The sequence below is a fragment of the Mirounga leonina genome, unplaced genomic scaffold (genome assembly GCF_011800145.1).
Source record: "Mirounga leonina isolate KUSES-001 unplaced genomic scaffold, KU_Mleo_1.0 Mir_165, whole genome shotgun sequence".
Lineage (NCBI taxonomy): Eukaryota > Metazoa > Chordata > Mammalia > Carnivora > Phocidae > Mirounga > Mirounga leonina.
In genome coordinates, this window is record NW_023270415.1 from 40,541,835 (window position 1) to 40,569,564 (window position 27,730).

The 27,730-nt window shown below is 41.1% G+C and overlaps 1 long non-coding RNA gene across 1 annotated transcript in view; it reads right to left on the reverse strand.

The window, feature by feature from the left end:
• Positions 1-2,989: 2,989 nt before the first annotated feature.
• The window catches only part of LOC118015017, a 90,274-nt gene continuing 65,533 nt past the window's right edge, over positions 2,990-27,730 (reverse strand). Inside the window, exons 2-3 of the long non-coding RNA XR_004680499.1 lie at positions 8,248-8,291; positions 2,990-3,133 (exon numbers count right to left, since the gene is read on the reverse strand). This is a non-coding gene — a long non-coding RNA (uncharacterized LOC118015017). The remainder of the gene's footprint in view (positions 3,134-8,247; positions 8,292-27,730) is intronic.

The following is a 27,730-nucleotide window of genomic DNA, read 5'->3' on the forward strand; positions in this document are numbered from 1 at the left end:
ACAGCTAGATGAAAAGGCACATAAGGCAATGTTCAGAGGGATCCTGAATGCAGGAGCCTCTGCCCCGATGGAGTCGGGATGTGCTACCCTCCCTGTGCATGTATGTGTACCCCAACTCAGAAGCTCCCCAAATCCCATCATTTAAGTGTTTCTAACAAAGGTGTCATTACATATGCGTAACTGATTAAATTGTTGGCCATTGGTGATTAACTCAATCGCCATCCCCTCACCCCTCCCTAGAGGTTGAGGGGTGAGTCTGAAAGTTTCAACCCTCTAGTCACATGGTTGTTTCCTCTGATGACCAGCCCCTATCCTGAAGCTATGTAGGGGGCTACCAAGAGTCCCCTCATCAGAACAAATGACATCCTATCACCCTGATCCCTCAGGAAATCCCAAGGGTTTTAGAAGCTCTGGGCCAGGAACCAGAGACAAAGACCCAATATTTTTCTTATTCTACCACACCACCACACAATGGGACCAGAGGCCTCTTACTACTCCCAATGCTCTGTGACAAAGGAAATAGAAAACTGCATTGGGCCATTATAGGTGGGACAGCTAATAGCAGAGACCGTTGAGGAGTGACAGGCTAGGTCCCCCACCCACCATCAGACAAGAACCATGATGAGTTGAGGGACTTGCCTGGGGCAAAGGGAATATGGCAGGTCACAGAAAGGAAGAAGTTTTGTGTACCAACAACAAGTGTATGGCCAATTGCAGAAAAAAGGACTGTAGTGCTTACTAGTATTTCTTCCTTAATTTGGTATGAATATATACATTTTTTTCTTTTTCTTCTCTCTGATTTTCCTACCATCTGATATACGTTCATAATAGTGTATGCTACATATAATGTTACATATAATGTACATAATCATATATTACTTATAATACCAAGTTACCAAGGTATTGGCTGTGCGGGATTGTTCTATCATCAGCTTGTTTAAGCTAAGAATGCTTTTTCCTGGAATCCCTCCCCTCTCTCTGATCCCAGGCTAGAGTTGGCCAAACAGGAACTGGAAGAGAAGCAGCTTGGGATAAGGACGTGGGTCTAGACAGCTCTGTCCCTTCCTCCTTCTCTTGGGAGTGAAGCTGCCCACCCAGAGCATACATTCTGCCTCTCCCACAAGCATGCATCTCTGCTGTGGGCTGCCTCAGCCTGTGGCAGGGTGGGTATGTCCTTCCAATTCTTGATTATGAGATCCGCTTGCCACGTTCTCCAGTCTTCTCAGAGTAAAGATGGCATTTGGGGCTTCATCTGTCCTGTTTCTGTATACTTCTCAACTGGTTCAGAACTCAGGTGGGGAAGAGAAGTGTTCATTAGTACACTCCCCTGAACCCCAGAATTTCTCAAGGAGACCTAAGAAAGCTTCCCACCAGATCTTAAAGGATGTCATGGGACTAGAACAAAAGAGAACCAACGAGGCAGGTGCAGGAAACCATGTGAGCAGAGAAAGAATGTAGTGGGCAGGAAAGGGAAGATTCATGTGAGGAATAAAACTAAATTTTCTAAGCAAATGAAAAATAATGAGGGATGCAGTTTGACAAGACACAGGACAGTGGGGCAGCTGGTGAAGGCCTTGAAGACCAAATTTAAGTTTTTCATAACTGTGACTTTAATTTTGTGCCAATTACTCTGCTTCTCCTAATATTAAATTTTCTGATCAGCTTCACTCCCAATTTAATGAAATATGCAACCGGCTCTTTTATAGATCTCTTTTACGGCTAATATAGGCTTCTTAATATCCAAATCAGAGAAACGACTTGCCAATAGTAATAGTGTCCCAAGATCTCCAATTGCCTGTCTCTCTCAGCACCCTCACTGTCTCGGATTTTACTTGGAAATATATTTTGCTGTCTGGCAACATTACTAATCCTTACAGGAGTAGAACCCCTTTTCTATGCATTACATGTTATTTCAGCATGCGTTACTAGAAAGACAAGGAGAAAGAGGGTGGGATGATAGAAACATTTTACCCTGGCTCACGTATCCGTCAGGAATTTAACCGATGAATTGTATCTCAGTGTCTGAGCTCATCCATGTGTTATGAATCACACTGTTGGAAAATGTACCCATATTTCCCTTTGGTCCCTTTTCTCTCCTCCCCCACCCCTCCCCACATTTCAAATTCATTTTTGTTTCTGTTCCAGGGCTAATGAGACTGTGATCAATGCAGCTCTAGCTGACCCTGCCTTCAAGTCTTCAATCATAGCTTCTCTGTCTAATCCACTACCCTCTCCTCTTTGTCAACTGATGGATTTATTTAGTTAAGAAAACAAACAAACAAAAAAAAAAAACCAATCATGCCTCAACTCCACAAACAGGCCTCTGGTTTGATTTTCTTCATTTTATGAAATCCAACCAACCGCAGATGCTAAAACTATGTCTTTACAGTGTCTGTCTCTAGGCTGATATTTTCTGCTTTTGTGAAGATGTTTGAAGGTCCTCCTCTTGCTCCTCAAGTCAATTCACGAACGGTGTGCTCTGCAGGGTCTCTTTCCTGAGGCTAAGGTTCTGAGATTCTATCCAGAAAGTTATACATCCCTAAGCGGTTCTTTGCATGAGTTCAGTGCTCACAGGCCTCCCCTTACTAAAAGGGGCTCCGAGTGAAGTCAGCACCCACCAAGGGTTGCTGGCAAGATCCTGGCAGCCCAGATACCCACAGATGAGCCTGATGATCCAGGACAGGGCAGGGGTGTTATGCCTGCAAACTTCAGAGGACCCCTGCAGGCTGCCCCCCGGAGCTGTGCCCATGTTACATTCAACCCCAATAGGCCTTTGTGTTTTCACAGTATTTGATAATTTGGACAAAACGCTTTTTACATATACCACTTCACTTGTTTCTTCCAACATTCCTAAAGGTAACTCTTTTCCTTAACTCTTTTTAGATATTTAGAGCCTGAGCTTCTGACAGTTAAGTTACTCACCTTAATTAACATTTTAACCCCATTTTAACCCCTTAATTAAGAGGATACCCTGTCATTTCTCCCACCCTTTATGTCCTTGCCTGAGGTCTTTCTTCTTTACAATAACTGACACCCAGGTACCTACAGTAGCCATCACCAAGATGATCCCAGATCTTTGGGCTGTCAATCTTCCCAGGTGACCTTGCTTCAGGTCTACTTCCCAAGGCTGGCTCTGCAATTCATAGAGAGAAAATGGAAGTTCCATCTTACTAGTCCAGTAAAATGAAATATTCTCCAAAGCAGCAGATCTCAATGAAATCGATCTTCTTTCTTTTGTCATCTGTATGCTCACTGCTTTGATAAATAATCATTTGCATTTGGAAAGAGGAAAAATCAAGTAAAGCATAATTGAAGTCTGATACCACTTGGGAAATATGGTCATAAATGTGAGAATGTTAAGATGGTGCAGGGGACCCTAAAAAAAATCATTCTTGTGGCTAGCACACTGTGTATTTTATCTGCAGATTCCCAGACGAGCTTCATGAGAGAAAACACGCTGGGGTCACAAGTCATGTGTATTTTCTGCAAAATGAAATGCATCTTCCATCTGAGGGTACTTTTTAGGAACAAAGCATTTGGAGAAATAGCTGTCTTGTAGCTGCTTTAATACTCAACCAGGAAGATAATCAAAATTTAATGACAAAATGCTGGATAAAGAACAATGGGGAGAATGAGGTTCTTTACTCTTTAAATAATCCATCTTGCATTGTTTTAATGCAACTGCAATTAGCCAGAGAAGAAAGTTTGGGACTATCTCGTCCCATTTTCAAAACTTACCAATAGCACATATTATATGCAAATAATGCTTGGTATCATTCTAAATACTTCCGTGTATTCTTTAGTTTTATTCCCCTTGAGGTGATGGGAAAGGGCGTTATTTTTGCAAGTGAGGAAGCTGAGGGAGGGAAATGTCCTGCCAGGGCTGACACAGCCGCTTAGTGACAGCATTGGATTGGAAGGCAAGTTTGCTGAACACCCATGTAGAAGAGCCAAGGTCACATGGCCCGTTATGTTAGTTCCATACTGGTCGTCAGCTTCCAGGCATTCCCGGAATCCATGAAAAGTGTATTTTCGATTGAGATCCTACTGATTAATTGTGCTCCTCGTTAGAGCCCAAGAATGCCATATTTAATTTTAAAAAAGGGAGGTTTACATGTAAATGCAGACAACGCCTTGCATAAAAGCCTCCTGCCTTGAATTTCTTGTAACACCTCTCTTTCAAAGACCTAAGGAAACTTTGCAGTCGCTTGCTAATCCTCCCAACAGGCCTGTGAAAGGCCCAGTGGGCAGTTTTAATTATGCCTGGTTTACAAATAGAAAAACTGAGACGCAGATGGTGAAAAATGAAGCTGAGTAAGGGGTTTTCCCAGAACCACCCGGCCTGGCCTGTCGGGCCCAGGCCACTGCCTGCCAGGCCTGCACCTTCTCCACTTGACCACAGTTTCTGAGTAAGAGGCTTCAGGCAGCAGATGATCGTTGAAGGCTCTGGTGTGTCTCGACTGCAATACACAGATACTTGGAGAGGTCGTAAAATAAAGGGCTCTACGCATGGGGTTGTTGTGAGGGGTAAAGGGTATGTACGGAAAATGTTTGGCACCAAGGAGCTGACAGGTGGTCTGGGTGCAAGAAAGGGTAACAGGGAAATTGGTCTCTGCCTGAAAAGAAATGAAGCTGCTCATGTAGATACTTAATATTTATGAAAGAAAGGAAGGAAAAAAGAAAGAAGCGAGAGAGGGAGAAAGCTTTGTAAATGGGAAATCTGGCTTCCTACTCTTTTCCTGGGACTTGTTAGAGCTTGTAAAATGGTTTTATCTTCTGTAACATGAGGGTTTGGTGGTCGAAATATCATTTGAACATGTAAATTTTGGACGTGGCATTTCTTAACACTGTCCTTAATATAAGTCAATGTCCACCTCACTGTGCAGACTTCTTTGCTTACATTACCCATAGTTACTTCAATCTAACCAATGAACTTTGTGCAGACACAGTCTATCTATGATGGCTTGTTTCAACTTTAGTAAAAGAACGGAACAACAAGCCCTTTGAAAAGTAACTAAGTAGGTTTGACTATATTGCAACAGTCCCTCACTCGCCTGTCATAAACCAATCCTTTTCTACTTTCTACTCCTTTTCTTCATTATCTCCCCGAACCAAACACCTTTCTCTCCGACATACCAACTGCAGCCACAGACATTGTGATGTAGGTAGGGCCTACAATTAAGATTCTGAAAACTTCTCTTGGCCAATTGAAAGAAAGATATTTAAAAATTCATGGAATTCACTGGCTGTTTGGCTTTCTTTATGGCTAAACTCAATCTTCCACCCCTCCATTCTAACACAGAGCCCCTGACCACTGAGGAAGCCTCGAAATGGTTGTCTGTCTTCAGGTTTGTCAGACTCAGTCGCCCTGCTCAATAGGATACTATTAGCAATGTCGACATTAAAAAGCAATGAGCAAACATGCTTTATTGCTTAAAAGGAGGGATTGCTAAATATGGAAAAATTGAACTGCTTTTAACCTTGCCTAGGTAGTGTATACAACTATTCTTTCAATGTTTAATCCCATTATTTAATGTGTGAAAATAAATAAGAATGGGCTGACAGACATGGCAATATAATATCCTTTAATCTGCAGTTCACAGGGCATTTAAAAATAATAATTTTGAAAGGAGCATTTGAAAACATTTGATCTTAAAAATGCATATTTTGCTTATTCTAGTGTTTGTTGATTTGAAGGCTTTGAGGTCAGCCCAGTAAATATTCAGTTTGCTTGGCACAAACTGTGCAGGAATCTAATAGAAAGCAATATTGTTGAAAATGGATATCAATTGAAAACAGAGAGCAGTGTCAACTGTCCCCCACTGGGAACAGACAACAATAAAACCAGTCAAGCATTACACAGCCGAGCCTGCCAAATGTCATTAGAGTGGAGAAAAAAGGAAAGGAACATGGTAGGGAAAGAAGCACTTTGCTTTATTTTTTTTCCCTCCAATTTAAAAAGACAAAAAAATAGGGAGAAAAACAAGCCAGGGAGGGGTAGAAGGAGAACATTTGAAGAATAAGGACAATAAAATTGTCCTAAAATTGTCCAAGCCAGTGTCACCATTATCTTAGGCCTGATATATCCCTTCCCTCCTTCAAATGATTACGGTATAAAGATTTTCAAATATTTTCTCTGTCTCTTCAACTGATCATTTTCTCCCAATGACTGTCTAATCAGGTGCATTTGCAATCATCAAGTTCCCAATTTGTAAGCCAGCATTTGTCATGTCGTTCATAAAAATCATGTTTCTATCATCATTTAATGAATTGATCTGAGTTCATATTGAAAAGAAAAGGTTTTGTAAATGTAAACTTTTTCACTGTTACCACCAGGCTTCAGTGGAGAGCCTTTCAGAAGGAATGGGCTGCAAAGAATATCTGTGGGTGAAAAGAAATGTTTACAGTAGCTCTAAAATCTGTTACATGCTAGGAATGTAGAAAATTAATCATTGGGCAATGGGCAGTGGGGACAGACACATCACCACCACCATCCCCACCTGAAGGCAGAACTGGGAGCCAGTGACTTAGCCCCAGAGCTTCTGCTCTATCTATGGCATTTTCATTGATGATTTGTAAATTTTCAAACAAAGAAAAATTGTCTCCTACAGACAATGGTCAAGCCTCTGAACAGCCAGCCAAGAGCTCCCCCTAGTGAGGTTGCACACATATCAGAATGAGCTTCCCACTTCTGTGCGTACACACACACACACACACACACACACACAAGCGCGCGCACACAGTCTTAAACCTGACTGTTTAGTACAAAATGTTGTCCAGGTCCACATTCTTTTAAAGCAACATGAAAAAATATCCCCCAAACTCTCCTGACTGTTCCTCCTACTCATTGTTAAACCCCACACTCAGCAGTAAAGAGCCCAGTGAGGACTCCCTTAAGGAGAAACTGTCATTCTGATCATATCATTTGGAAATAGTAATAATCACATATTGGCTCCAAATCTGCATCCTCAAGTAGATGCTATCAATGTAGAAAGTCCTCGGGGGCAGCATATTACCATGTAATTAGCATAATAACTTTGTTGTGTAAACAAAATAAAAGACAGGCTTGAATCTAAGAAATATATCTTACACTGTACTGGTATCTACAGCTTCTGGAGAAAAATCTATTGTCCTTGCTGGTCTTCCGTTTTGTTGCCGCATTACTGGGATAAGCACCTACTGACCCGTGCAAGCAGCTTCCTATGTACGTGTGCAGCTTTAGCACACGTGCGTACACGTGCCCATGTATTTTATTGCAGAACAATATACAGAACACTCATCCTACTCATATTTAACGGAACTAATTTGCTATAACACCAGCATTGCATCTCCCAGACCAACCCTAATTCCTTCAAGTACATTTTGGCTTCCTCCAAAAAGATATTTTATTGGTTTTATGAGCCTTGCTAGGGCTCTGAAGGGAGAATAGGCATTCTTTGGGGGAAAGAAGGTAGCAAATGTAGAAATCAGACACGGAGATGAAAGGGGTTTAATGTCTTCCTAAAAATTCTTTGAGAGCCATATCAACGTTTTTAGTAAAATACAAATGACTGCCAGTTTATAATTAACAGCTGCTTGCGTTAAGTATCCAGTGCTTCCCGGCGCCTGGGTGGCTCAGTTGGTTAAGCAACTGCCTTCGGCTCAGGTCATGATCCTGGAGTCCCTGGATCGAGTCCCGCATCGGGCTCCCTGCTCAGCAGGGGGTCTGCTTCTCCCTCTGACCCTCCCCCCTCTCATGCTCTCTCTATCTCATTCTCTCTGTCTCAAATAAATAAATAAATCTTAAAAAAAAAAAAAAGTATCCAGTGCTTCCTAGTTCCTACTAATTTTTTTTTCCCTTCTTAAACCATAGATCCACAAGACAACTGATCAGAGCTCTAAGATGCTAAAGGTGACTCTATTTCCCCGGGAGTCTAACTCTGGAATGCAATTTGTGGGATGTTTTATATATTGATGCTCAAGCCTTGAAATCCTCTGACATCAAAACAACACAGGGTACAGTATTTTTTGGGGGGGAGTGTTACTTTCATCATCAAGATTCTTGGAGTAAAAATATATACATATGTAAAAGTAAATTTAAATAAACCCCTGGCTTTCAGATACTACTACTTACCTCCCAGAAAGATGGTGACAATTAATGCTAAAGTCTTCGCAAAGCTTTGGTGGAACACTCTACCATATGAATAAAAACAGTAAAATTTTTGTTTTTGTTACAATATATTCTAGGGAATATTTTAACAAGCTTACCTAGTATACTCAGATCTTTGTTCTTTCCAGGACTCTTACACCACCTTCAAACAAAAAGAGACCAGGTAAGAGATTGGGGTGGGGTGACGGGAAATATTGCATAACTAAGCCACTCATATGGGACAAATGTGTCTGTCACCGATTTTACCACCACTCGCTCAAATGATTAGGGCCAAAACTTCACTCCTATAAAGCCCATATCAATGATGAACTGTTCGCTGTTGGACTGTGGGTATATAACTCAGCCTGCAAAACTGATTTTCTTCCCTTATAAAAGGGGGAATTATAATGTTCAACACCTCCCTGAATCAAAGGGAAACCACTATACAGAGAACTGAAATTAGACCTATTATGTTAATTAAAATTCTGCCAGCATCTCTGAAAGTGTAATTTGGCCCAATGTGTTTTAAAAAAACCAAAACATCATGAAAATTAGCTAATGAATATTGTGCAGTCACTTCCCTAACATAAAATAACTCAACCATTTAAATTGCACAAATTCCAAAATGGTCTAATTTACAATACGTCGTTGTTTGCTTGTTTGTTTTAGAAGTGCTTAACCTAATAACATGGTGAGATTGTATTTTTTTTTAATTCCAATCTTTTATGAAACAACAAGAGACTCATGGTTGAATTTTCCTATGAGTTTTGTTCCTACAACCCTAAATATTTAACTCTGACAATACTTACTCCTGCTTAAATTTATTATTCAGAATTTGATTCTTTCGGTTTTCACTAGGTTGAAAGTCAGGAGTCTTAGGCTTTTGAGCCAATGCTGACAGTTACCCATCATTTGACCTTGAGCGAGCCACTGTGACCTTGGACTCTTGGCTTCTTCATCTGTAAATTATGGGTAACAATATTGACCCCGCTAGCCTCATGGGGTCGCTGTGAGAATTAAATGAGATGACACAGGTGGTAAGTGTTTTAAATATTAGAAAGTGCTAGACAAATTTATGCACTGTTATTTTGAAAAGTAATATCTTAATCAGTCAATGAATATGTAATCATCTTTAAAACTTTCTCCAATTTCAATGGTTCTTTTCTTTTTCTTTCTTTTCTTTTTTTTTTTTTTAGAAAACCATGTATGTTGAGTTATTTATCTGCAGAGATTTATTTTTTAAAAACAATTCCTGGTACCATTGGAACCTTCGTTTGGTATCTACCTTTGTTCCAGTCAGTCTTTCCTCCTCAGAATTGTCCCCCAAATTGTATGAAGCACGGACCATATATATAACCATTGTGCTCCTTTGGTTTGGGTTCTCCTAGGCTAAAAAGTGTTGTCCAAGGGGTTTTCACTGAAGAATTTGTAGAGAGGGTTCCATCGCCACCAGATAAAAGCTCTGCCTCCCCTTGACTCCATCATAACACAAATGGAAGAATTAGCCCCCAGATGCATCCCTATGTTAAAAGTGCAACCACGCAGAATACTATTCAGCACTAAAAAGAAATGAATTACTGACATACACAACAACATGGATGAATCTCAAATACATTTATACTAAATAAAAAAGCTAGACTCAAAAAGCTGTATGTTGTATGATTCCATTTACATGACATTCCACAAAAGGCAAAATTATGGAACAGGAGACAGATCATCAGTTGCCAGGGGCTGAGGGTGGAAGGGAAGGGACTGACTACAAAAGGGCAGCAGGAAATTTCTGCAAGTGAGGGAACTGTGCTGTATTTTGGTTATGGCAGTGGTTACATGATGGCATGTCTGTCAAAGCTCATACTAAAAAGGAGGAATTTTACTATATGCAAACTATAGCTCAATAAATCTGACATTTAAAAAAAATTATGGAAAAGTCAACATGAGTTTGTTACCCTGCTTGGATTGTGACTCTTCCTGTAAAAGCAAATTGTATTTCCATGGCAATTCAAACTGTTTTCTCATAAGATGAAGTCATATTAAGATAATCAAGGTACTTAACCGACTATGTTTAAACTTTGAAATAAAATTTTCATTCCGTATCTATCACAACAGTGATTAATTACAAGAGTCCAAATAGTGTATTTGTCTTACAGTGATCACCGTTTCATTTTTATTGTTTTCCAATTGGGAAGAAAGAATTTCAAGTCTTAAGCTAGTTATATAGATTTTACCTCCCCTCCATCCTCATCTAGCCCTTAGAGAATTGTTTATAACCGTTTATAGGTGTAGCTCATAGGAATGGGAGTATGAACCCTCATATGCAGTTGTCAGTCAAAAAATTTAGCTGGTTACAAGAGGACCTCACTTAAATTGAATTCTGAGCAAAATAAGGACCTGGATATAGCTCATGAAAGGGCTGTAAAAGGAGATTTTAAAACAGAACAAGCAAACCTAGCTCAGAGAGTCTCTTTTTAAAATAGGGTCGGGAGGCCATTCAGGAGGAGGAATTTATGCATGTCCTCATCGGAGAGAGATGTGAACTTTTTAAAGACCTTTCAGCCAGCTTCAAGCCCTTATCCTGGACTTAACCTCCTCCTCACCAGGACACCTGACTCCCTGGCACTCTGCACTTTAAAAGGAGCCAATTCGATCTAACAAGTTTCAATCCTTCATTTGTATATAAACTCAACCAATCCCAGTGAGTTCTCCCTGAAGGAGAACTACCCTCAAAATCTTTGCCTATACATACACCTCTGCCCCCTCTCTGTCTTCCTCTGAACACAATTCATATTTCTACCTGAATCTGTGGCTCCTGATTTGCAATTCTAATTGCCCAAATAAATGCCTCTTTGCTTAAAATTTTCAGTGAATTCTCTCGGTTGACAGCGCCCCAAAAGGGCAAATAAAGCGAATGAATCAAAAAGAGCCCCTAGAATTCAGTGAAGAAGTGCAACCCATGTACTATATAGATGTGCTGTCAAATATTCGTACTGGAAATCTTTCTTTTGAAAGATCAGGGTGCAGCTTTCAGCTGCAATGATGTTATTTGCATATCAACCAAATTAAAGCATTTATAAAACAGGCAGAGGGGTCAGTAGGCAGCTCCTTCCCGGGACACGGTTGCTGCAGTGGCTTGGGGGGGAGGGGGAGGTGCATCTCTGGAGTGGGGAGGAGTTGTGAGCAAAGAATCTCACCTCTCCGTATCCCCATTCCATTCCTTCTGTTGTAAAACGCCATATAAAACAATGCCCGAACAATCTATGGCTGGAAACACAATTATTTGCAGGTGTCTCAAAGCCATTTCGACTCATTCACTCTTCCTTTCACCTCATTGACATTAGTTTAATCTGTGAAAATCAGATCACAATTATGCCAGACTTTTTACCTCATTAGTTTTCTATTGTCTGTTCTGAGGCACTGCATACATTTTTACCTCCAGGCGAGATTGGTTCTTGTCTGAACTCGCTTCTATCCCTTCCCCCTCTTCATTCTTACGAGTAAGAAACACGTTTAATCCAATAATTTAACTACTTCTGGAGCTAATCTGGAGAGATTTCACCTGCATTTTTTTTTTTAACTGGCAACTTTGGGCTATAAACATGTTTCTGGTTGTTATCCCAATCATGCATGAGATACATACATGAAACACCCAAACCTCCAGGATTTGCTCTCTAGACAAACAGCAATTCTCTGTAGATAGCAAATTATATTAAATACATATAATTCCATTTTTCCATTGTGTTAAATCACAGCAACGTCATTTTCTTGGTAAATTTGTGTCTCCTGTGTGCCTTTATTACTGTGACTGGAAAAGCATTACCTAGAATTATTTAACTACATTTAGATTGGGGTTAAGGCACTCCCTTTGTACAGCCAGATCCATGGTATCAGACCAGGGACATCAGTGAGAGTATGGAGCTGTTTTCTGCAAACCCTTGAATTTAACCATTTAAGGTTACAGTGATTTTTTACTTCTCAGGATGCTATTCTATACATGTAAGTAGGTAAGATGTGGAAATTTCTTGTCAACTAATTATACAACAAGACAATGTGTCTCTTTCATATTTTGGCTACCACTCTGCTTACAAATGATTTTGATACATATTTGAGGCTCTCAAATCTAATTTTTTGATTTGGGGCTGAGGGACAGTTGCTTTAGCCCTCAGAAATTGGGGTCAATAAAGAAAACTGCTAAGAGTTATTTGAGCAGGGGCGCCTGGGTGGCTCAGTCGTTAAGCGTCTGCCTTCAGTGGAGGTCATGGTCCCAGGCACCTGGGATCAAGCCCCACATCAGGCTCCCTGCTCCGCGGGAAGCCTGCTTCTCCCTCTCCCACTCCCCCTGCTTGTGTTCCCTCTCTCGCTGTGTCTCTCTCTGTCAAATAAATAAATAAAATCTTTAAAAAAAAAAAAGTTATTTGAGCAGCTACATATTTCAGCATTAGCTCTGCTATGAACTTTTCAAGAAATCTAAGTTATATTTACAGAATGTCATGAACTGTTACATCCATTGTTTATTTCCTTATTGAATATCAGCAGAAATTATCTGCTATACCGAGAAGCGTCAGATCTCCTGACTAAACAACTTTTCTTCCTTTGGGGAAAAAATAGTAATAATAACCTTTGATTGTGTAAGAACATCATAATCCACATTGTCATTCCTGATTCAGCCCATGCCAAGAATACAGGACAATTTACATATGCTTTAATCAAATATTTGGGGGCTGGGGAATCTCACTGCGTATCTCTGGATCAAGATTATGTGACATGCCTTGGATTCCAGCCAGGTTTGAGGCTCTTCATTTTTAAAACAATAACCACCTGCTAAAAGAAGAAAGAAAGCCATTTCCTTCTTGACATTCGTTAGCTTAGGATCAGCAGAATCTTCCCGCTGCTCAGACTGAAATGTAATAGCTGCAAGGTTGAAAACTGAAATCTTGCACTAAGCACTTCGATGCTGCTGGCTTGTAATTTTTTTCTCTTCAAAAATTACATACACAAAGCAGTTTTAGACTCTGTAATCAGATATTTTGCCTCGTACTACTGTGTGATTTGGGATGTTTCTTTTTTTCTTTTCTTTCTTTTTTTTGAGAGAGAGAACCAGATCCGCACAATCCATGCTTTCAGAGAATGTGCGTATGCTACACAGGACACTAGCCCCTCACTGCTGTGTGGCATTTGTGGATCGTGACCAAGCTAAATGAGCAAGTTAACTTCCATGGGGCCCCAAGCCTGCAACTCGGGTTGACTCAATTCATTTTTACTTGCTTGTTGTCCAGCACTACAGTGGTCAGTAGATGCGTGTATCTCAGGGAGGGCGGGTCTTAGCAGGGGGAAGCAAGGAGCACAGAGAGGCCAAAACAAAAAGGACTTGATCTTAGCCTCCAAGGATCGCCATGTAGTGGGTCCAGACTTTGCAGGGGCATGAAATGCATCCAGCTTGGCCGAGATACGGTGATTCACCCAAGTGTCCTCTGGTTTTTCTCCATGCTGAGCTGACAAAGGCATTATCATTTTATACTCTCACCAGTCCAAGTACCTATTGTGAGGAAGCACTTGAAAACTATCAGATTTGTAAAATTCATAAACAAGCAACAGAAAACCTTGCGAGAAAAGTGGTATGTTTTATTTGCAAAATGTACAGTTAAAATGGCATGGTTTTTGCATTGTTTATGCACCACCACTTTGGAACTGACACTTTCCCCTCAGAATGGGTTATCTTTTATAAATGCATGTGTGGTTAATATCTGTATTTTTAAAAAGCATGGTATAGTACATTGCTTTAGCATACTGTGGCATAAACTTTCCCTTATACAAATTCGAGTTTACAAATCCATTTTTTTCCAAGATCTTCAAAATGGAACAAGAACATCTTTAAGCAACTATCTCTATGTGTACTATTTTGTGCGTGTGTGCATGTGTGTGTGTATATGTGTATGTGTTATTCGGTGTCTTCAGACCTCAGACTTGTCCAAAAAATATCATCCACCCCTTATTTCTCAGCTTTCCACATCACATCTCATCCACCCACCCAGGATGAAAACTTTGAAATCATCTTGAAATCTTTGTCTTCTTCCATCTGTTTATATAATATCAGAGAATAAAGGACATAAGCAACTGAATTAGATCAAGAGATGCTTATGCTTTAACTACTTACCTTACAATGTGTAGAAAGCAATTACATGGTAAAGCAAAGTTAAGCTAAGATATGACTCTAAGTCCATATTTTAATAACCTTCTTGAAAATTCAAAAAACTTTTTGGCAGTCTTTTTGGCACATCTGATTAGAATGTCCCAGATTTTCCACCTTTACCTGGAGATAGAGATGGAGAAGCACTTAGACGAGGGGCCTGACAAATATCTGCCATTCGGCTTCCTTGTCTGGGGTGCTTACGTTATCAGCAGTCACCTTAACCCATACATTCTTTGTGAAGATCATCTGAAACCATTTGTCCACTATACCAGGGTTGGTTTAGCTAAAATTAGGTAATATTATCCATAAATACATTTAACTTCAAATGTGTGTAGAGGTAATTGAAAAGCACCTGAATACACTAAAAGCCAGAGGATGTGGGAAGGCACTGCCAGCAAGCCCTTTGCTTCGTCATCGCCCCTTCCTGCCCATGAGCCTTCAGGTCTTGTATGCGAAATGTGACCATCTGATACGTGGATCCAGGCAAAGTGCTGGTGCCAATCTGCATATTAAACAGTGTGGGGCGCCCAGGGCCTCCATCAGTGAAGCATCTCTCTTTGGCTCAGGTCATGATCCCAGGGGCCTGGGATGGAGCCCCATGTTGGGCTCCCTGCTCAGCGGGGAGTCTGCTTCTCCCTCTCCCTCTGCTGTTCCCCCTGGTTTGCACTCTCTCTCTCTCTCAAATAAATAAATAAATAAATACCTTTTTAAAACAATTTTTTTAAAATAAACATTAGTGGAGCAGAACTTTTTTTTCCTTTGGGTTAAAAAAAATAAACTCTATAGGTAGAAGTTCTAATCTCTTGTAGTATCTCAAATGGAGCATCTTCAACCTCTCCTCATATATAAAAACTCCCATTTATGTACTCCACTTGAGGGATCATTACTGTATTAGTTAGGATTCTCCAGAGAAACAGAACCAATAGGATCTTTCTCTCAGTGCCCAACCCCCTCTCTCCAGAAATACAATCTAAAATATTAGATCTTCTATCTCTCCAGAGAGAGAGAGAGAGAGGGGCAAAGATGGATTTTAAGGGATTGGCTCATTGATTGTTGGGACGGGCAAGGACAAAATCTGTAGGACAAGCCAGCAGCCTGGTGATTCAGAGAAGAATTGGTATTGCAGTCTTGAGCTGAAGGCTAGGAACTCAGGCAGAACTTCTGTGTTACAAGTTGAAAGTATAATTTCTTCTTTGGAAACCTCAGTCTTTTCTCGTAAGCCCTTCAGCTGATTGGATGAGGCCCACCCACATCATGGAGAACAATCAGCTTTACCTAAAGTTAACAAATTGTAAATGTTAGTCACACCTTAAAGATACCCTTACAGCAACATCTGAACTGGTGTTTGATCAAACAACTGGTCACCACAGTCCAGCCAATGTGACACATAAAATTAACTATCACAATCTATTACCACACACTGTGCTCTGGTGAGGACCAGATGTGGAAGAGGAACCTCACCCCAGATAGTCAGACGAAATGACAGACTTCTTTCCTCTTCTCCCATCATCTCCCAGACCCAAAGGCCTCAGTGCAGAGAAGAGGGAAAGAAGAGAAAAGAGAAAACAACCCTCCATCCTGCTCTGGGTTCATGCTGGGAATTCTTCCCTGTCCTGAGAGAAGAGAGCTTTGAATCAAATCAGACCGAAACTGAGAAATCAGCATGACTGAATCTTAGTTACTAAACTGAAACCATTCATCACCGGAAGGGGACGAGAAACTTGTGGAATTGGATCAAGATGTCATTGAGACAAGTGTGAAGCAGGGAAGGGGAGTTCCACCCAGCACAATGGTAACCACATTAGAAAATACAAAACCATAGGGAAACGTTATGTGGAGAGTTCACAGGCATCCAGTTCTGTACCCACGCAAGGAGTGGAGAATGAAGACACCAGGAAGAAAACTGGGTCAGGGACATGGTGTGACAATGGGTGTAACACAGACCTTCCAGGTGGATCATGTGAACACACTTGCCAAGAGTTGACCTGATGTAGTGGTGAGGTCATCAATGATCAGAAGACAGACCTCGAAGTCGGGCACATATCGGCTTGGAACTGGACTCTGCCACTGTGAGCATGTTGCTTCATCCTTTAGGCCTCAGTTTCCCCCACCATAAAATGGGAATGAGAGCAGTGCTTGTATTATAGGGCTGCTATGAGGGCTGAATAGTCATGCAGAGTGAGTGTTCCAGTAAATGGTAGCTGGAGTCATCATCACCATCATCCTCTTCATCAGCAGATGCTAGAAGTTTCTTTGGCTGCTAAAAGCAGAGCATCTGGTTGGGGCGCCTGGGTGGCTCAGTCAGTTAAGTGGCTGCCTTCGGCTCAGGTCATGATCCCGGTGTCCTGGGATCGAGCCCCACATCGGGCTCCCTGCTCGGCAGGAAGCCTGCTTCTCCCTCTCCCACTCCCCCTGCTTGTGTTCCCTCTCTCGCTGTGTCTCTCTCTGTCAAATAAATAAATAAAATCTTTTTAAAAAAATAAAAATAAAAGCAGAGCATCTGGTAAACTTCTGATTTACTCTGCTGAAAGTTTTATGTCTTGAAAGAAGATATTGGCTGCCACTTATAGAAACTCTGTATTGTAACAGGCACTCCACTGAATGCATTTCTCGTACAATTGCTGTAGTAACCTCACAAGGTAGATGCTGTCTGCATTTTACGGATCAGAAACATTAGTAAGGCTTAGAGAGGTTAACCAACTTGCCCAAGGTCACACAGCTCATTAGAGGCAGAGCCTTGCTGTTCCTACCAGACCACACTGCCTCCTACTGAGTATGGACCTCATTCTGGAGAAGTTGCCGGTAGTGGAGGTGTTGAACACTAAAAGAAAGCAGTGGGGCTGACAGTAAGTTTGAATTCTAATAAAAAGAACTAAAAGCATAATCATAATTTAACATACCCTTGATTTTAGGTGAGCAGACTTCAACGTATCTTTGCTTTTAAGTGAGCAGATTTCAAAATGTCTGGGGTTAGGAGGATGAAGGATGGACATGTTGCTATGGACCTTACACTCTACAGATGGGAGTCTATAATCAAGCAAATTTCTGACAGCCAAGTGAAATACCGTCAAAGGGGAAAATAGGAGAGGAAGGTAATCCGAAGAAGCAGGTGTGGCTACAAAGGGATTTCTCGGATGAAGTTGGATTCTAAAGGATCTTGATCCAAATGTGTAAGTCACTGAATTATGAAGGAGCAGCACAAATCAGAAGGATTAGTGTTCACTTGGCCAAGTCCAGAACAAACAAGGACAACATAAGTGTCGTTAAACTTTTATGGAGCAAGAAATACAAAAGAAGGGATTGACTGACCCATTGCTTGGAGGAGGTGACAGAATGTTGAGGAAAAGGCAGAAAAAAAGCAGAATTACTCATCTCCAATTTTGTTTATTTTTCCCCTCTAAGAAAACTAATCTTCCAACTGCAGGTATTGAGGTGTTTATAGCAAGTGAAGATAACCTATACCTGCTTTCACCTGAAGACTCCAATCCCAGTTATACTTCATCCCCAATAACCTGCCGATAGAATTGCAGAATCATCGCTAATAATCTAAGAGAAATCAAAATTAGAAGAAGAAGAAAAGAACCAGTCAAGTAACTGTTTTCCCAAAATTCCAAATAAGTGTGTCAATGTATGTCCGGGTTTACCAGAAGCATCAAATGCTGCAGGTTGAGCTACCATCAGGAAGAAGGGCAGGGACAACAGAAATTATTGAGGGAAAAAAAGCTAAGTTAACACATCAATATTTATCCTTTCAAGGAAAAATAAAATAGATCATTTCGGGAGATGTAGGATCAAGAATGAGTAGATCTTGGCATCTTCAGCAAGATTACATGTACATGTACCTCGTTTTCAACTTCTTAGAAACTGAGCATTAATGCTGAACCAAAGCCAACATTCCTACAATGCTCTCCTCTCCCTTCTGCACCTGTGTCTGCCCTTTGGAACAAAGTGCTGACTGCGTGTCCATGCGCTGAATTCAGCCTGCAGGCTGGTCCTGCTTTGTCTGGGATCATTTGTTTGTTTGCTTGATTGTTTTTAAATGGGTCATATACTCCTTACAATCTCTTCCTGTCTTCCATCCATCATCCAATCATGAACACTACCTGCCTACAACGGTGGGCATCGCTTGAAACTGCAACCTTTCTCTGGGCCACATAAGGTAAATCTCCTTTTCTTCCTTTTATATCCCTTCACACCCTGAAAGCCTGATGAGGTTTTGAACAAGATTACATCAGAGACTGAGCCCTTCCGGAGGCCACTAAAGAGGCCTTCTGTCAGTCACTCTCAAAAGGTTTTATTCTAAGGGCCGAAGATCCTGTGACCCATTTCACCGACCCTTCCCACTGTCCAGAACTTAGTAGTGAAAAACAATTACAGAGGATCAAAATGTAAAAGTTGTAATAAATTTATTGCTAGCAACATAATTTAATTGCTCGTTGTTTATTCCATAGAACACAAAATAATCTTACACATAAAATTTTCATTCTATCTCTGTCTCTGTGGACATTTTTAGTAAATGGGAATACTTGTCTTTCTGAATCATCATAAGCACAAAATAAGGTTAAGTGTATTTTAAATGCCCTATAAATTAAAAAGAGTTTGGTCATCTTACTATGCTGACTTTTTAACTCATACTTCAAGCATTTTAAGTAGCACAAATTTATAGGGAGCATATTGCCAATAAAGTATGACTATCTAAGAAATTTTCAATGGATTATGTATACGTTTTCTTTAAGAAAAATATACAGATTATTTAAGTTTGAACTACAATACCATTATGTTTTAAAGTCAAGTTATTAGAAAATTATAGGCCAAAAGTACTGTTGAAATAAATATGCAACCTACACATTCAGGTTAAACAAGCTGTAGCCAATTAAACAGATATGAAGAAACCAAGTTAATAATAACTAGTCATTAAAAACTAGAATAAAAACTGAGAGGAATAACCAACCTGACTGCACTGATAATAAAGGATTCTTTCTGAACTTAGAACATCCCAACTAGCCAGATGTATGCTTGCATAGAGGGATCTGGGTACTGTGGCTAGTGCTCAAGCATTCAGTGGAGTACAAGGAATTGCTACCCCCAACCCTGGGGAGGCATTCCTATGACTCTTTTAAAAATAGATTGTATTTATTTATTTGAGAGTGAGCGAGAGAGAGAGAGAGAGAGAGGGAACGAGTGAGAGAGAGCACGAGCCAGAGGGGGGCGGGTAAGGGCGGTGGGGAGGAACAGAGGGAGCAGACTCCTGAGCAGGGAACCTGATGTGAGACTCGATCCCAGGACCCTGGAATCATGACCTGAGCTGAAGTCAGACACTTAACTGACTAAGCCACCCAGGCATCCCCTATGACTTTATGTATACTAAATCTAGTAATCTTTGATAATTCACCAAGTCATATAAAGAAAGGCATTGAACCTGCATGTCATTTGTCTAGAGAACCAAGGCTGGCTGATGGAGTAACCATTACCTGAAACATTTTGGCAGAGAGAAGAGATCGCTCTGGAAAGTCCTGCACCAACAGCTCAAAGCTTGGTCCAGAAAGACACTCATCACCTCTGCTCACAACTCATTGGCCACCTCTGGGCACAGAGCCCTACCAACCACAGGAGGCCAAGAAATACCATACTATCACGTGCCCAGAAGACAGAGGTCTGGACAGAGTAAAGAGAATTCATTTTCACATCACTAAGAGGACCCTTTTAGTGGACCTTTGCAGTATGCTTTTAAGCAGACAGCTAAATTGGAGTTTTAATTTGTCTGCAACTGGCCTTATGTACTGTGCCTTTCTTCGGTAGCCATCAAGGATGATGATGACTTTTCTCACCATTTTCCTTTTGTGAAGGATCAAACAGCTAACAATTGTGGAGGGCTCACAATATGCCAGTCACTGCACCAAGCCTTTTATAACCACGAACTCAGTTTAAACCCACAACAACCTGAAGTTGCAGTTAGTCTTATTATTGCTATTTACAACAATTTCCACCACAGCTAGAGATACGACCTTAATATTAAGAGTTGGAAGGCTGGAGTTTTTTTGGGTTTTTTGTTTGGTTGGGGTTTTTTTTTTTGTTTTTTTAACATTTTATTTATTTGAGAAGAGAGAGAGGGCACAGAGGGAGAGAGAGAGGGAGAAGCAGACTCCCTGCTGAGTGGGGAACCCAATGTGGGGCCCAATCCCAGGACCCTGAGATCATGACCCAAGCTGCAGGCAGACGCTTAACTGACTGAGCCACCCAGGCGCCCCAAGGCCAGAGTTTTGAGATGGAAGCCAGGTTGCAGGGAAATGGGGCTTGTAGAGGCCGTGAGAAAATAGGCAATGCAGTTGGGCTTCCAAGAAAGAGAAGCCAAGAGAAAGAATAGCATTTAGGGGAACAGAAGAGAAATCTGCTGATTTGGGGATGGTCAAGACTTAAGGAGAAGGAGCCACTGGAGCGGGAGAGGTGGAAAATGCAGAGATGACAGGGGTTGGGAGCAAAGTCCCCAAAGAGACAGAAGGATGGGACTTGGGGCAAAGTGGGCACCTCAGCTTTGGTCATCTCATGTATGTGTGGGCCAAATGGGTTTCCTTGGTTAAGAAATGCTTGCTCATGCTTTTACCCACTTTTTGTCGTTTTTTCTTATTGATTATAGCCATGTTAACTCAAAAGGCCCAAGGCACATTTTCCTTGAGAAGGAAAGATGGGAAAAGAAATGGAAAAACCCTGGAGCAAAAGAGCAGGAATCAGAGGAAATTCTGCTCCGTATTATAATGAATACAAAGGCAAGGAGTGAGGGAATGGGTAGCTTAATGAAAATAATGAAATTTTTTAACTGCTCTCAGGGATGGAAACGTCAAGCCACTCAGAGATGAGTGAAAGATCTGCTGAGCATCAAGTCCCAGATTGGACAACTGCTGGAAGAATTGTGTCATTTTCTCCATGAACCTCAATGAAGTTAGAAGAGAGGTGACTGGTTCCAGGAAGAGAGTAGGTGTTCAATAAATGCATATCAAATGAATGAATATATGAATGATTCTGAAGACTCAAGACGTATATACCTGCTGTTACTCCATCGATTTTGTCTGCAGACCAACTGATTGTCTTCAGCTGTTCTTCAATGAAGTCTGCCAACTCCTTATCCTCTCTCCATTCTACTACAGCTCCAAAATATGGACTTAGCCGGTCCTTTCATTCCTTCAGGTGGTACTAACTTAAGACCCAGAGGGGGCCATAACAGCGAACCAACTTAACTGAAGACTTGACTGAGGATAACACACAGGAATTGCAATTTGGAAAAGAGAGTTAAACCGACTATCAGATTATGACTGGCGCGGCTTCAGCGTGCAAACGTTCCCTACCTTGAAGGCATTCCCTTTCATCTGCACGTATGATTCTCAGACTTCGTTTAGAAAGTTTCCCGTGGAGCTTGGTAAGAATACATTTTCCTAGGGCCCACCCTACAGACTCTCACTCAGTAAGGGGTGGGGAGAGAGTTTCGGGAATCAGCATTTTAAACAAGCATCCCCGGGGAGTGGCATTCCTGCAAGTGACAGTTTAAGGCAAATGGGTCCACATTACTTAGACCCTACCCTCTTACCTCTGTTGTTCTCGATACAGCCTTTCCTCACAATTCCAGTCTACACAGACCTCGCCCCGAGCTAGCTTTCCCTGGCGCTCACTGGTTTTTTTTTTCTGAGAATTTCTTAAACTTTAATGCATGCAGATCACATTTCTAGCAATCTTCCAGTTAATGCTGATGCTGCTGGCCCACATTTCACATGGAGAGAATTAGGGTCACTATATCATACGTATTGACACCGCATTATAGGGATGATCTCCTGGTTTTTAATGTGAGTGAGTCTTGCCTCCCAACTTCACTGTAATTCCCAAACAGAGACGAAGTTCTGAACACCTTTGGGAACTCCTCACATCACTAAGGACTGAATGTACAGCTGGTGCTTTATAAACATGAGCTGAATTGAATAATTCAAAGTAAAATAGCAATAAACTCCCAGATTCCAGGTTGGGAATAAAGAATAAATGAAGGGGGGGGAAATCGGAGGGGGAGACGAACCATGAGAGACGATGGACTCTGAAAAACAAACAGGGTTCTAGAGGGGAGGGGGGGTGGGAGGATGGGTTAGCCTGGTGGTGGGTATTGAGGAGGGCACATTCTGCATGGAGCACTGGGTGTTGTGCACAAACAGTGAATCATGGAACACTCCATCAAAAACTAATGATGTAATGTATGGGGATTAACATAACATAATAAAAAAAAAGAATAAATGGAGAACTCTAGCCTAAATTTTCATTATTATTGCTCCTAACCAGTACTTTCATACAACCACACAGAACAGCCAGAAAAAAAGGCATGCTCGATAGAACATTCAAGACCAATAATCTTAAATGTCTACATGAGAAATGCCATATGAAAAAAATACAGCTTTAATAACTTAGAAAGAAGATGTACTTTTCTGAAAGTTTCTGGAGCATCTTCTCAAAGGATTTATCAGCTGTATTAATTATAGTCTCCAGTTCATAGGCCCGCGACACTGTAGACAGATTGCTGCATTTGGTGACATGTGAATCAGGTCTCAGTCTCAGAATAAGCTGGATTTTTTTTTTTCCTTTTAGAATCAGGGAATTATAGAGACTCAAAAGGGAATCCCAGATTTTCATGTGTAGCTGTGTACTGATTAAATGATACACTTGGCCTGAATCTGCTTTATGCTGCTGACTTTTAAATATTTTTATTCAGACATAAGTATAGAATTGGATAGTGACATTAATGCTAGGTCAACTGGGTAGGGCCTGCTAAAACCAAAGCAACGAAGACCCACAGGACTTTGTAAACAAGAAAGAACGGGAGACAACTTCTTGACCAGAAAGAAAATGTTTTCAGAAGAGGAGACACATTTTCACCACCCAGGAGTGTTCTGGCGTCCAATCAAAACACCAGAACATGATTTATTATTCCAAATTATATCCTAAAATCAGAGCATCAGCCAAAGCCATACTTCATACCAAACTATTTCCTTCCTTGGGCCTCCTTCTAAGAAGATACCTTAGAAATCAGAGGAGAAAATTGGAATATAATAACATGCCCCACACTTTGAAGACCATTTATGTCAAAATTCTAAGTATAGGAAGAAAAGCTAGATTTTGCTGCCAAAAAAAAAGTTCATTGCTACTTTATATATGAAATAAAATAGTTCAAATCTCTAGGAAACTATATTAGACATTACATGCCCTAATACAACAAAATGCATTGAGGCAAGATATTTTAAATCATTGTCACTAGTGAATGGATGATTTAATTTTAGCAATTGTTTATGGGGCATTGTGAGGAAATTAATCCATTATTTTGTCATAAAATACCTTGTTTCATAATATCAATTTTGCTATTAGGATTTAAAGCAAGAGTTTTCGTAAGGATATACATTTTTACATGACATTAAGGTCATTTGTATATATTATAATATAACCGTAACTGTGATAATTATTCTTTTGTGCAAAAATTTCAAGTAATCCTTCCAGCAGAACATTAAAAGATTATAATGTATGTGTGTGATTATGTGTGTGCGCGAGTGAGAGAGACTAATTCACTAATGATGCTAAGCCCATTAGGGTAGCTTGAGAATCTTGGGGTTTAGCAATTTGTTATGAACAGGCCATGTCTAGCACCCTGAGTGGGGGGTGGGGTACTATGGGACAAAGCAGAACTTGAGTGAGTTAGAATCCGCCTGCTTTTTATGTTAGAACTCTGAATGGATGGCATCAAAATCAATATGCATCTATTACTCCCAGAAAGAGACTTAGTTTGGAAAACCCAGTTATCCGTATGCCATTGGTAGTTTTCCAGTTATCTGGCTGCATTTCCAGCAGCGTTGCAGGCAGAAAGATAGCATGATAGGGGAATGGACGAATGATTAACACCCAAGTCTCCTGTAACAACCCCATGCTCATGCCCTGCTGATCAAACAGGAAGCTCATGGCAATGTCTTCTCACCAATATTGTTAGCAAATTCTAATGCAATCATAGCAGCAAGGTGCATGGTCTGCACAGGCCAAGTCACAATCTAAAGTTAATGTTGTTTTCCATTTAATCCAGAAAGCTTGATGTTTTAATGTAACCAACATATTATTTTAATTGATAAATGGCAACTATAGGGAGACATCTGGGATGGAGCGTGGTTAGAAAAAGAGGACTTTCTTGGAAGATCTATTTATATGCCTCTGATCAGTTGAATAAATTTAGTCACAAACATTGCAAAACAGAAGCCAATCTTGTGTATGGCACTTTGGATGAGTATGGTTTGCCCTGAACTGAATGTTTTTAGGGCATTAGAAGGCTCCCATCCATCCTAATCAACTTTGTGTAGACATGATTCAACAACCAGTGTTGGCTCCGATCAGCACAAGTGTCAGTCACAGAGCAGACTCTGGCCCACAGCCCTCTGTCCTCATTTCCTCAGGGCCGAATGTATGTGGTTCTCACAGGGCAATTCCCTCTCGCCCGCACGGCCAGTGCACCTGCCCCTGACAGCCTTGCCCGGCTGTGGCACTGACCATATGGCTAGGCTCAACTTCACCTCTCTCTTAACAATGCCATCTCCCTGTCTCTCCAGCTCATACTGTCTTCATGGAGGGCATGTATTTATAGACTCTCCCTCGAACTACCCATTCTCACAAATGTATTTGTGATTCCAGTCACAGGAGGGGTTCCTTTGCATTCACACCCTCCCTGGGATGTATTACTGACCATCGCTGACAGTTTATTTCTGAAGGGAATTAATTCCAAACTCATATAAATATGGTTGCCTTTAATGTCTTGTATTAAATTCTATTCCATTAATTCCTTATATCATAACCTCCACCCTCAATATCTAAACACCTCCCAAAGGCCCCACGTCCTAATACAATCACATCGGGCATTAAGAATTCACATATGAACGTAAGGGTACATAAACATTCAGACCATAGCACCTATTAAGAAATGCACAGTTTTAGGAGAACTAAGCCATCAATGAAAAGCTAAAAAAAACTATTTTCAAATACCCGGCAAGTGGGGAAGAAACTTCTCAAACTCTGCTGGGCTCTTAACTCACTATTTCCAAGATGATCTGATCCAAGAGCCAGAGCCAATGACTCTGTGTGCAGCTGGGATGATATAAGTACCAGCAGCAGAAACCCAGCCCAGTGCCCCTACCTCTAGAGGGGCAAAGTTGGCTTGAACTGTAGCACAGAAGACACATGTAGAGTGTGTTAACGTGCAGCACCATGAGAAGAGTAAGATGACAAATTCCCCCCATGTGTTCCTTGCATATCCCATTTCCTGCACGTTCCTGGAAGTGCAAGTATTTGCTCAGATTACAATTATTCTTTTGGATTCCCATCAACATAGTACCGAAATAATAAGCATATCCGTTGTTTGAGAACACACTGTCCCTTGGGTTCCTGTGCCCCTTCCCAGTGGCCTTTTTTCAGGTCTAAGGCATGCCCCACCCACCTCAGAGGCTTTGCATATGCTGTTCCTTCAGCTTAAAATAATCTTCTCTTGGTCTTCCAGCTCAGACACCAGCCCCTCTGAGAGGCTTTCCTGGATCATCCCCATTCTGCTATTATTCTCTGTGTCTGGCTCTTTTCCTTCATGGCACGTATCCCAATTTATATAATCTATGTTCGTTTGTTTTCTTGTTCATTGCCTGTCTCCCATTCCCCCCTTTAACATCCAAGCTCCACGGGGCAAGGTCACGTCTCTGTTATCCACCAGTGTATACACAGCCCAGCACAGTACCGCACCCAAAGAAGGCACTTGACAAATTAACAGTTGAACAAATCAATGGAAAGTCTGCCTCTTTAGGAAAAGCCATTTACACTTTAAGAGAGCCATTTCACTTTAAGAGAGGAAGAAGATCTCTCAGAGCCTCAATGAAATCATCAGTTCATCAGAGAAGCCCCTTTTCTGCCTATCCCAGTTAGACCCTTCCAGAGACATATTCTCTAGGCTACCTCTGAGCTGGGAGCATACTTCATTTGGGGGCTTCACAGCCAGCTTACCATGTTTGTGTTCGTTACACAGTAAGTGCTGCTAAGTACACAGGCTGAGAATTCTCAGTGGTCTAAATGTTTTAAAATCCAGAGATGTTCCGTGTCATCCCCTGCCATTTCCTTCAGGTACAAGTCCTGTAGCTCTGATTCATGGAGCTCCCAGTCTTTGTGTGAAAGCAAGAAGCAGCAAGTAAGAACAGATGCAGATCCTTTTCTGGGTGAGGAATTCGGCCAGGTGACTTGTCGATGTTTTCTGAGGTAATTCTCACAACAACACTATGAAATGGGAAGTATCCCATTTTATGTACAGGGGCAACTGAGGCTCATCTAGAGAAAGTACCCACAAACAGGAGGAGCTGGAGTTCTTTCTGCTACACCACAGAGTGTGAAACAAGTGTGGACTAGCACACAGCAAAGACTTTCCGAGAGAAACGACAAGGACAAAACCTTCACTTAGGCTCAATTCCTTTGGCTATTATTCTGGTAGAATAATAAAGCAAAGTCCTTTTGATCAGGTACATTTCAGACTTGATAAATCCCATTTACATGATTCTGAGAATTTTTCATAGTTTCACACCTGAAATCAAGATGTGCTTTGTAAGTGGTTCAGTGTGTTAGTGTTTCCTCTTTCTCTCCAAAAGTTACGAATTTGATGATGTTACAATCCAGGGAGACTTGAAATCAAAGAAGCATGGTTTAACAGCTTTTCTGATAGAGCCAGGTAAAGGAGACCCACCAAATTTTTCCATCAGTTCTTAATATTTAAAATAAAATTATCACCAATAGAGGACAGATGGCTCCTGACTTACAATGATTTGACTTAGAGTTTTTTAGCTTTACAATGGTGTGAAAGCAATATGCGTTCAGTAGAAACCATGCCTCCAGTTTTGAAATTTGACCTTTTCCTGGGCTAGTGCTGTGCGCGGTGTGGTCCACTCTCAGGAGGCTGGGTGGTGGTGGCCACAGCTCCCAGTCAGCCACACGGCCAGGACGGTAAACATCGGGCACACTTATAATCCTTCTGTACCCATACAACATTCTGTTTTTCACCTTAAGTACAGTATTCAATAAATTACAGTAGATAATCCACGCTTTAGCATAAAATAGGCTGTGTGAGATGATTTTGCCCAATTGTAGGCTAATGTAAGCATTCTGAGCACATTTGAGGTAGCCTAGGCTAGGCTATGATATTCGGTAGGTTGGGTGTATTAAATGCATTTTGACTTAACGATGGAAAGGAAAGGAAAGGAAAGGAGAGGAGAGGAGAGGAGAGGAGAGGAGAGGAGAGGAGAGGAGAGGAGAGGAAGGAAAGGAAAGGAAAGGAAAGGAAAGGAAAGGAAAGGAAAGGAAAGGAAAGGAAAGGAAAGGAAAGGAAAGGAAAGGAA